This window comes from Coenobita brevimanus, chromosome 27 (genome assembly GCF_032717465.1).
Source record: "Coenobita brevimanus isolate Jiangsu-jjx chromosome 27, ASM3271746v2, whole genome shotgun sequence".
Classification (NCBI taxonomy): domain Eukaryota; kingdom Metazoa; phylum Arthropoda; class Malacostraca; order Decapoda; family Coenobitidae; genus Coenobita; species Coenobita brevimanus.
The window spans coordinates 35,699,173-35,706,980 of NC_136980.1; the positions used below are offsets into that span (position 1 = coordinate 35,699,173).

Genomic DNA, 7,808 nt, shown 5'->3' on the forward strand with positions numbered 1-7,808 from the left:
TAATTGGGTTCTCTTTCTAGACTGAAGCTTAGACAAATAGGAGAGAGGCAGGACACAAAAACTCAAGGCAACAACCTTACATGTGTGTTACTAAATTCTACAGTGGAACGGGTAGATGTCACAAATGCAGAGATACTGGGCAGTTATAAATCTTAGGCCTAGATATGGGTTGCTAGTATCACGCAGGATACTACTCAGGTCAAGGTTGGGTAAGGTGAATAGCACTTAGGGCAGAGGGGTTACACACTGTTATTGCAGGAAGTCCAAGTTATATATATTGGTGGAATTGATGGTACTATTTCACTGTGGGTAATTACTACTTTAACACTGGGGCCTGTGTATGATCTTAGTGTGGGGCAGTGTTATTATTTGGTAGCGTGTTGACTGTGATAGACCCGTATTTCGCTGTCTTGTCTCCAGTGTCTGGGTGTAGGGAGGTCCCGCCCGGGGGTCCTGGGGTTGGTCTGGAGGTCCCGAGGGCTGCTGTCCCTGGTGTTCGGAGACACCGTCAGGAGGGGGCTGCGGCGTCGGCCTATGTCAGGATTCGTCAGGTGAGTCCTCTCAGGATCCGGCTGCAGGGAGAAGAGCCCGGTGGTAGTCACGGGGCCTCTCCAGTACTCCTCCAGGCTGGGGGCTCCCTCTGGGTCGTAGGTTGGTGAACAGGAGTCAGCACTTGATGGAGGAGCAGCTACCGGCCGTCTCCTGCTGTAGGGCCCGGCTACTGGCCATGGCCTGGGGGACAGAGCGGCTACAGGCCGACTCAGGGGCACTTCAGAGCGGCTACAGGCCGTCTCCTGACAAAGGCAGGAGCGGCTACTGGCCGTTTCCTGGTTCCCTCTGGGGCAGCTGCAGGCCATCTCCTGTAGGAGGGTCGAGCGGCTACAGGCTGTCTCTCGAGGGGCACCTTCAGAGCGGCTTCTGGTCGTCTCCTGACAAAGGCGGGAGCAGCTACAGGCTATCTCCTGTTTTCCTCCAGAGTGACTGCAGGCTGTCTCAGGGGTGCTGACTGAAGCTGGAGTAACTGCTTCACCCCGTGGTTGTTGGTGGTCGGCTCGCCCGGAAGGTGGTCTCGTATTCCTGCTATGGTGGCAGTGGGCGAGCTCTGGGTCATAGGGGCGCACGGCCTGGGCGGACTTATGTCCTTGTCGCCCGGAGTCCAGGCGCGCTGGATATGCTCCTTGGTAAGCTCCTTCTGGGGTTGTTAGGTTGTCCTCTGTGGCATTATACTGCATTTTACCTATGGGCGCGGCTACTGGCTGTTGCTGAAGTCTCGTATGAGGGGTGATGTGAAGGCGTGGAGAGGCTACAGGCCGTCTCCTGCCTACTTGTTGGCTACAGGCCATCACCAGTGTCGTGCCCTCCGAGGCAATAGCAGAAGGAGAGGGGGCATACCTTACTCTCCCCACGTGTGGCTGCAGGACATCATGGGTTCTGCAAGGGGGTGGGTGGATAGCACTCTGTGCGGCTCCCAGTCATCACTTTAACGTGCGGCTACCGGCCGTCATGATTGCATGGCTACAGGCCATTGCTTTGTGTGAGTGGCTACAGGCCATTGCTTTGTGTGAGTGGCTACAGGCCGTTGCTTTGTGTGAGCGGCTACAGGCTGTTGCTTTGTGTGAGCGGCTACAGGCCGTTGCTTTGTGTGAGCGGCTACAGGCCGTTGCTTTGTGTGAGCGGCTACAGGCCGTTGCTTTGTGTGAGCGGCTACAGGCCGTTGCTTTGTGTGAGCGGCTACAGGCCGTTGCTTTGTGTGTGTGGCTACAGGCCGTTGCTTTGTGTGAGCGGCTACAGGCCGTTGCTTTGTGTGTGTGTGTGGCTACAGGCCGTTGCTTTGTGTGTGTGGCTACAGGCCGTCACTGGGGTGCTGCCTGGAACTATAGGTTAATAGCTCCACCCCGATCCTGGCGAGGGTTGGCTCGGCCGGAAGGTAATGCTCTCGGACTGAGATGTTCGCGCCGGGTGCACTCCATGGAATAGGGGCGCGCGGCCTTGTGTGACTTATGCCCATGTCGCACGGACGTCGCACGCGCCCTATATATCCCTCTGTTGTCGCCTCCTGGGGGTGTTGTGATGCCCCCGATTTCCACGTCTGATATTTCAAAAAGTACTTATGTACTCTGGAAGAGAGTGTCAGTGGAGTGCCACCGGCCAATATCAAACTTAACAGACGACGCTAAGGCAAATAAGTGTAAACTGTTGTTTAAGATTCGACTATTAGTATGGACCCGGGGCAGATGAGCGAGGCTGAGGGGGGGCAGAGGATGGCTGCTGCTACCGCAGCCCTTCAAGTTGCCAGAGATTGAAGACGAGGGTGTTAAAACTGTCGACAGAATTGTGCAGAGCGTAAAAATTCATAATGTGATTAAGACTTGAAGTATTCTGTACCTTTCACAACAATTAATGCTATCAAATCAAAATGCTAATGTAGCGCGTTTCAATTTTTCCCTTAATACCGACTACTTGGTGCCACATGTTACATTTATTATAAAAGCAAAAAGCAACCATTGTTTTATAACTCATATAACTTAAAAACTAGTATACTTGCTAAATAAATTGATATGCAAATAGATGACGGGGAATCGTCCAGACGGGGAATTATTGTTTTTGATGTGAGGACAGGTACTGGGAAGAACGAGTATCACAGAAGTTGTTAGCATTGCCCTAACACCACCAAGATCAAGTGATTGTGTGGGAAGGGTTTCTACACCGTAATTGCTTTAAAGGAGTGCCGGTAAATTATATATTCTGGTAAACGTACGATTCACTTGAAGCAGTAGAAGGACCTTACCAGTTCCCTTCATATTCCTTCAGTCTTTTTCTGTGTTTTTCTCATTATTTTCAAGGTGGTAATTTACTTTTTCCTGATGAAAAAATCCCGGTAAATTTTTGGAAATGCACACAACCACTGGACACTGAAATTAATGTGCTCATTGCCTAATTTAATTAATTTTAAAGATTTTCTCTACATCCGTCGCAAATCACTTTATAGCACTAAGTAGATGGAAATGGGGGTGGAGTCGCCAGGCCCTATACCCAACTTTCATTGCATTAAACACAGCCAAACCTAATATAACAACGTAATTTAATTTAGTTTGGACGCAGCAATGAGCAGGACAACTCACTCCCTTTCCCAAAGTAATACCAAATTTCCCACATTTTATCAGGTTCCCTAAGCCATACCTCTGATTGTCTATCTCAGCATACGCCAAGGTGGTTGTCAATTCTCAACTGGATGCCACATTGGGTTAGGTTAGGTGAGATTAAATTACTAGGTACAGGCCTAAACACCGGTTGTCATGAATAGCCATGACGATTTTGGGCATGGAGCAACACTGGTTGATGTTTATAGTCGCAAGCATCTTCCCGCCACCCTTTGAACGTTAACTTATCCTTACTCATCGACGGGACCACCTGGAGATGTGGGGATACTTTCATTTAAAAGAGGAAGAGCTGTTGAGTCTTAGGTAGTTTTAATTTTTACTCTGGCTGTTATAGTTTGGAAAATGTTAGGGTTTGAAGTAAGGGTATTTTTCTCCAAAATCACGAAATCCCCAGTAGGGTGGAGCGTGTGACATCGGAAAACCCCGGCGTGTGGGGGTTAAGCTAGGTTAAGTTAGGTTTAGTTAAACACTTAGGTTAGGACAGTCTCTTCTGCCTCTACAGCTGTTCAGTTAATTGAGTTGGAACATAACTAAAGACAAAGGAAACAGATTTTGCGTGAAAAGTTTATTTACCATCCCTGAAATAGTAAAAGATATAACAGACTCTCAGGAAAAAGACATGATGTGGTAAGGTGCCTCCAAATAAAGCATATATTTACCTGTATTTTGTTGTTACATTGGTATATAAAAGCAAAACACTCGTGGTTCTGTATTGTACTGATTAAAGATACTGTACTTACCACGTTGAGTACACCGCTTCCCGTCTGATCAGCAAAGTTAAGCAACGTTGGGTCTGGTTAGTACTTGGATGGGTGACCGCCTGGGAACACCAGATGCTGTTGGCATCCCTACGTGTCAAGTGGGGTTGGTGGAGGATTAGTGCCCCTCCCTGTAAAACAGTTAACTCTAAGCCCTTGGCCACCCCGTGTGGGATACATGGCATCTGGCAATGAATGAATGAAACTTTTCTAGAGTAAGGCACCAGGGTTTGCGCCTAACAGGGGCTGGGAAAAAGCTGGGAAAGTTGATTTCACTTAAGTTGGGACGTTGACCCGATGAGAAATAAGGTAATAGGGACCAGGCCCATAAGAAAACAGAATTTAGGGATTTATTACAATTGGGATATTTTAATTTTTTTTTCTCACTAGGCGTGAGGTTTACCCCTATTTCTGTTGATTTAGAACTTAATTTCTGCCACAAATGATTCAAACCTAACCAGACCTGACCCAGACCCAGTACGGGGTTGAAGTCTATCTATCTATCTATCTATCTATTGCCAGACACCATAATCCCGTAAGGGGTGGCCATTTGACTTTGAGTTATTTGTTTTACAGGGAGAGGCACTAACCCTCAAATACGAAATAACTTTTTTTTTTTTTTTTTTTTTTTAAACCTTAGGTAACCTAAGTTAACTATGAAAGTCAGTTAGTGTAGAGAATTGTTGTTTTGGCCTGAGGCAGGTTCAGCACTACTGGAGGTGAGGTACTGCTGCTCTGTCTTTACCACAAGCACTTTGCTGGGGATAAAGTTTTGCTGCCTGGAGAAGGAAGGAGTGGAGTTCTTCTCCCTGGTGTTGCTTGATAAACCGGTACCCTGCCAGGTATTGTTTCAGATGGCGTGCCTGAATACCAGGGTGCATGACCCACTCCTCTGAGTTAAACCACCACTGCTCAATTGTCTGTGTGTGCACACGGTTATCTTTTGGATCCGTGAAGTTCTCCTGGTGCTTTATCACCTTGTGTTCATATCCCTCTGCCTTCAGAGTTTTGAATGCAGCCCAGCTATCACTGTACAGTATACATCACTTCCTGGCTGATTATATTTCTTGAATTAGTTTCTCATGGTTCCATTGCTCTCCGTCTGGTCCAAACAGTGGCACCACAAAACGGTCGCTGGACACATGCGCTGTCTTTCCAAATAACCAAATCCGAGTCACATCTCGGCCTCAGTTGTATTTTTTTTTTTTTTTTTTTTGCTATATAACTCATCAAAATCGACATCAACTCCTGGTCCATCTATTGGCTCTTGGTTGTGGAACCAGTCTTGGCAAACGTCGCTGCAGGAACTGCTCCAGTCCACACCAGCAGCCGATGCAATACTTAAGTTTTTCTTTTTTGATCTGAAGAATGCCTCCAGGACTTTCCTAACCTTTGACCGATGAGTAAAAGGATCTGCCAGGGCTGTAGTTGACTCTGCTCAAGAAAAGTTCACTGGAAGTTACTTGTACAGAAGCTGCGCTTTCTTCATTTTTTGTGTGTTTGCTATAGGGTAAGTGCCACACGTGTGTTTCCTCCCTATACAAGCATGTATTCCTGCAATTTTTGCACTTCTGTGGGTAAAACCCCATGGTGATGGAACAGTTCACAGCTTGCTTTGTTGTTCTGATACACAAGTTGAGTGACTTTGTAAAATTGGGAGAACAGTCTTGACACGAGGCCATCTTGAAAATGAGTGCTGCTCTTCCGACACGGACAATCCCGGGCAAATTTGGCACATGTCATGTCAGGTCGGGTAAAATACTAAGTTTTCGTTGGTTATTTTAAAAAATCTGCCACTTGAGGGCCAGTCCTTGGTCACCTTGGCACAAGTAGAGTAGCTCCAAGATGGCCGTCAGGTGGCAGCACCATTGGAGCTTATTATTTTTCGTCCTTCACAGGGTTAAGGACGCCCATCACTGTATGGCAGATTGTTACCTGACAAAAATAAAAGCACCTTAAAGACACATTTGCAGGAGATGTCATAGAGAAGACCCCCCTAATTTGAAGTTATTGAAAAGGCTGGAATACCTGACTGGCTTGACTGTAATAAACCAAAATAATACCAAGGAAACTCATCCCTGGTGTGTTTCCTAGTGCTTCACAGGGAAGACTGACTAAAAGGGTGTATGTAGGTGAAGTGGAGGGAGGGAAAGGGAGGGGGAGACTGAGGATGAGGTGGAGGGATAGAGTTGAGAGGTATATGAGGGAGGAGGGAGTGAGTTGGGGGGAGGGCAGTCAAATGGTGGGTGACAGAGTGGCTTGGAGGCATTTTGTCTGCAGCCACCCTTTGTGGGATTAGGGCATCGGGCTATGGATAGATAGATAGAAATACATCCTAAAGTTATCAGAAGTGTTGCTGTTAACCAGGCTTTGAACCTGTGTAGTCCTCCCCGTGAAGCAGTGAACTCTGGGGGTGATGCAGTGTTACATTTCTTTGCAGCTGCATCATAGAGTAGGCGGGCCTGATCTTGAATTTCAGGCCCAGATACACTAACACCTTCCCAGGTCCTCCTGTTCAACCACTGCAGCAAATAATGTTCAGCCACTTGCATAATTTAGTTGGGGCAGTGTTCACTCGTGTGCCTCCGGTGCCTGGTTCAGAATACTTCTCTGCAAGGGCTAGATTGGCGGTTAATATTCGGATATCCTGTACTGGTCTGCCAATTTAAATGTGTTCTTCCTAAAATTACTGTATATTGATCCAGTGAATAAGAAAAAGAAATCAGTAGGAAAGAAGTTGTGGAAGCAATGAAGGAAGTTGAATCGGGGAAAGCCCCAGGAATTGATGGAGTGTGTGGTGAAATGCTGAAGCATGGGAGAGAGATAGTAGTAGAATGGATGTGGAAGATGTGCAGATTGGCCTGGGAGGAAGGTAGAGTCCCGGAGGATTGGAAGTCAGGTATAATTATTCCCTTATACAAAGGAAAAGGGGAAAAAGAAGTGTGTGGTAATCATAGGGGCATTTGTCTTCTTAGTATAATAGGAAAAGTGTATGGTAGGATACTTATTGACAGAGTTAGAGAAAAAACAGAGAAATTAGTTGGAGAAGAACAGGGAGGCTTTAGGAAGGGAAGAGGTTGTGTAGATCAGATATTCATTCTTAGATCTTTAGTGGAAAAGTTTCTAGAGAAGGGAAAGAAGTTGTATGTGGCTTTCATGGATTTGGAGAAAGCATATGACAGGGTGGATAGACAAGGATTGTGGAAAGTGTTAAGAATATATGGAGTAGATGGGAAGTTGTTGAATGCTGTGAAGAGTATGTTCGATGGTGCGAAGGCTGCAGTGCGTGTGGATGGTGAACTAAGTGAATTTTTCTCTTTGAAAGTTGGGTTGAAACAGGGATGTGTCATGTCTCCATGGTTGTTCAATCTGTACATGGATGGGGTAATGAGAGAGGTACAAGGTAGGGTAGTGGATGTTGGAGTGGCCCTGGTGAGAGAGGATAGTGTTTGGAAACTCCCTGTACTGTTGTTTGCAGATGATACTGTGTTGTTGAGTGAAGCCGAAGGGGAGCTGCAAGGCTTGGTGGATGAGTTTGGGAGAGTGTGTAAGAAACGGAATCTAAAGATGAATGTAGAGAAGAGTAAAGTGATGGTCTTTGAGAGAGGTGAAGTCAGTGAATGTACAGCGAGGTTGGATGGTGAGGAATTGGAAAATGTGAGTACGTTTAAGTACCTGGGTAATGTGATGAGTAAGGATGGAGGTTTGGAGGGTGAAGTGCTTGAAAGGGTACAGCAGGGAAGAAAGGTTGCTGGTTCTTTGAAAGCAGTGATAAGAAACAGGGAAGTGAGCATGGAAGTGAAAAAGTTGCTACATGACAGTATTGTGATACCAACTCTAACGTACGGAAGTGAAGCTTGGACGTTGTTGGAAGGACACAAGTCAAGAG

At 46.6% G+C, this 7,808-nt stretch overlaps 1 pseudogene; it reads left to right on the plus strand.

Annotated features, from left to right (window-relative positions):
* Positions 1 to 3,887: 3,887 nt before the first annotated feature.
* Positions 3,888 to 4,006, plus strand: LOC145394624 (5S ribosomal RNA; annotated as a pseudogene).
* The last annotated feature ends 3,802 nt before the right edge of the window (positions 4,007 to 7,808 follow it).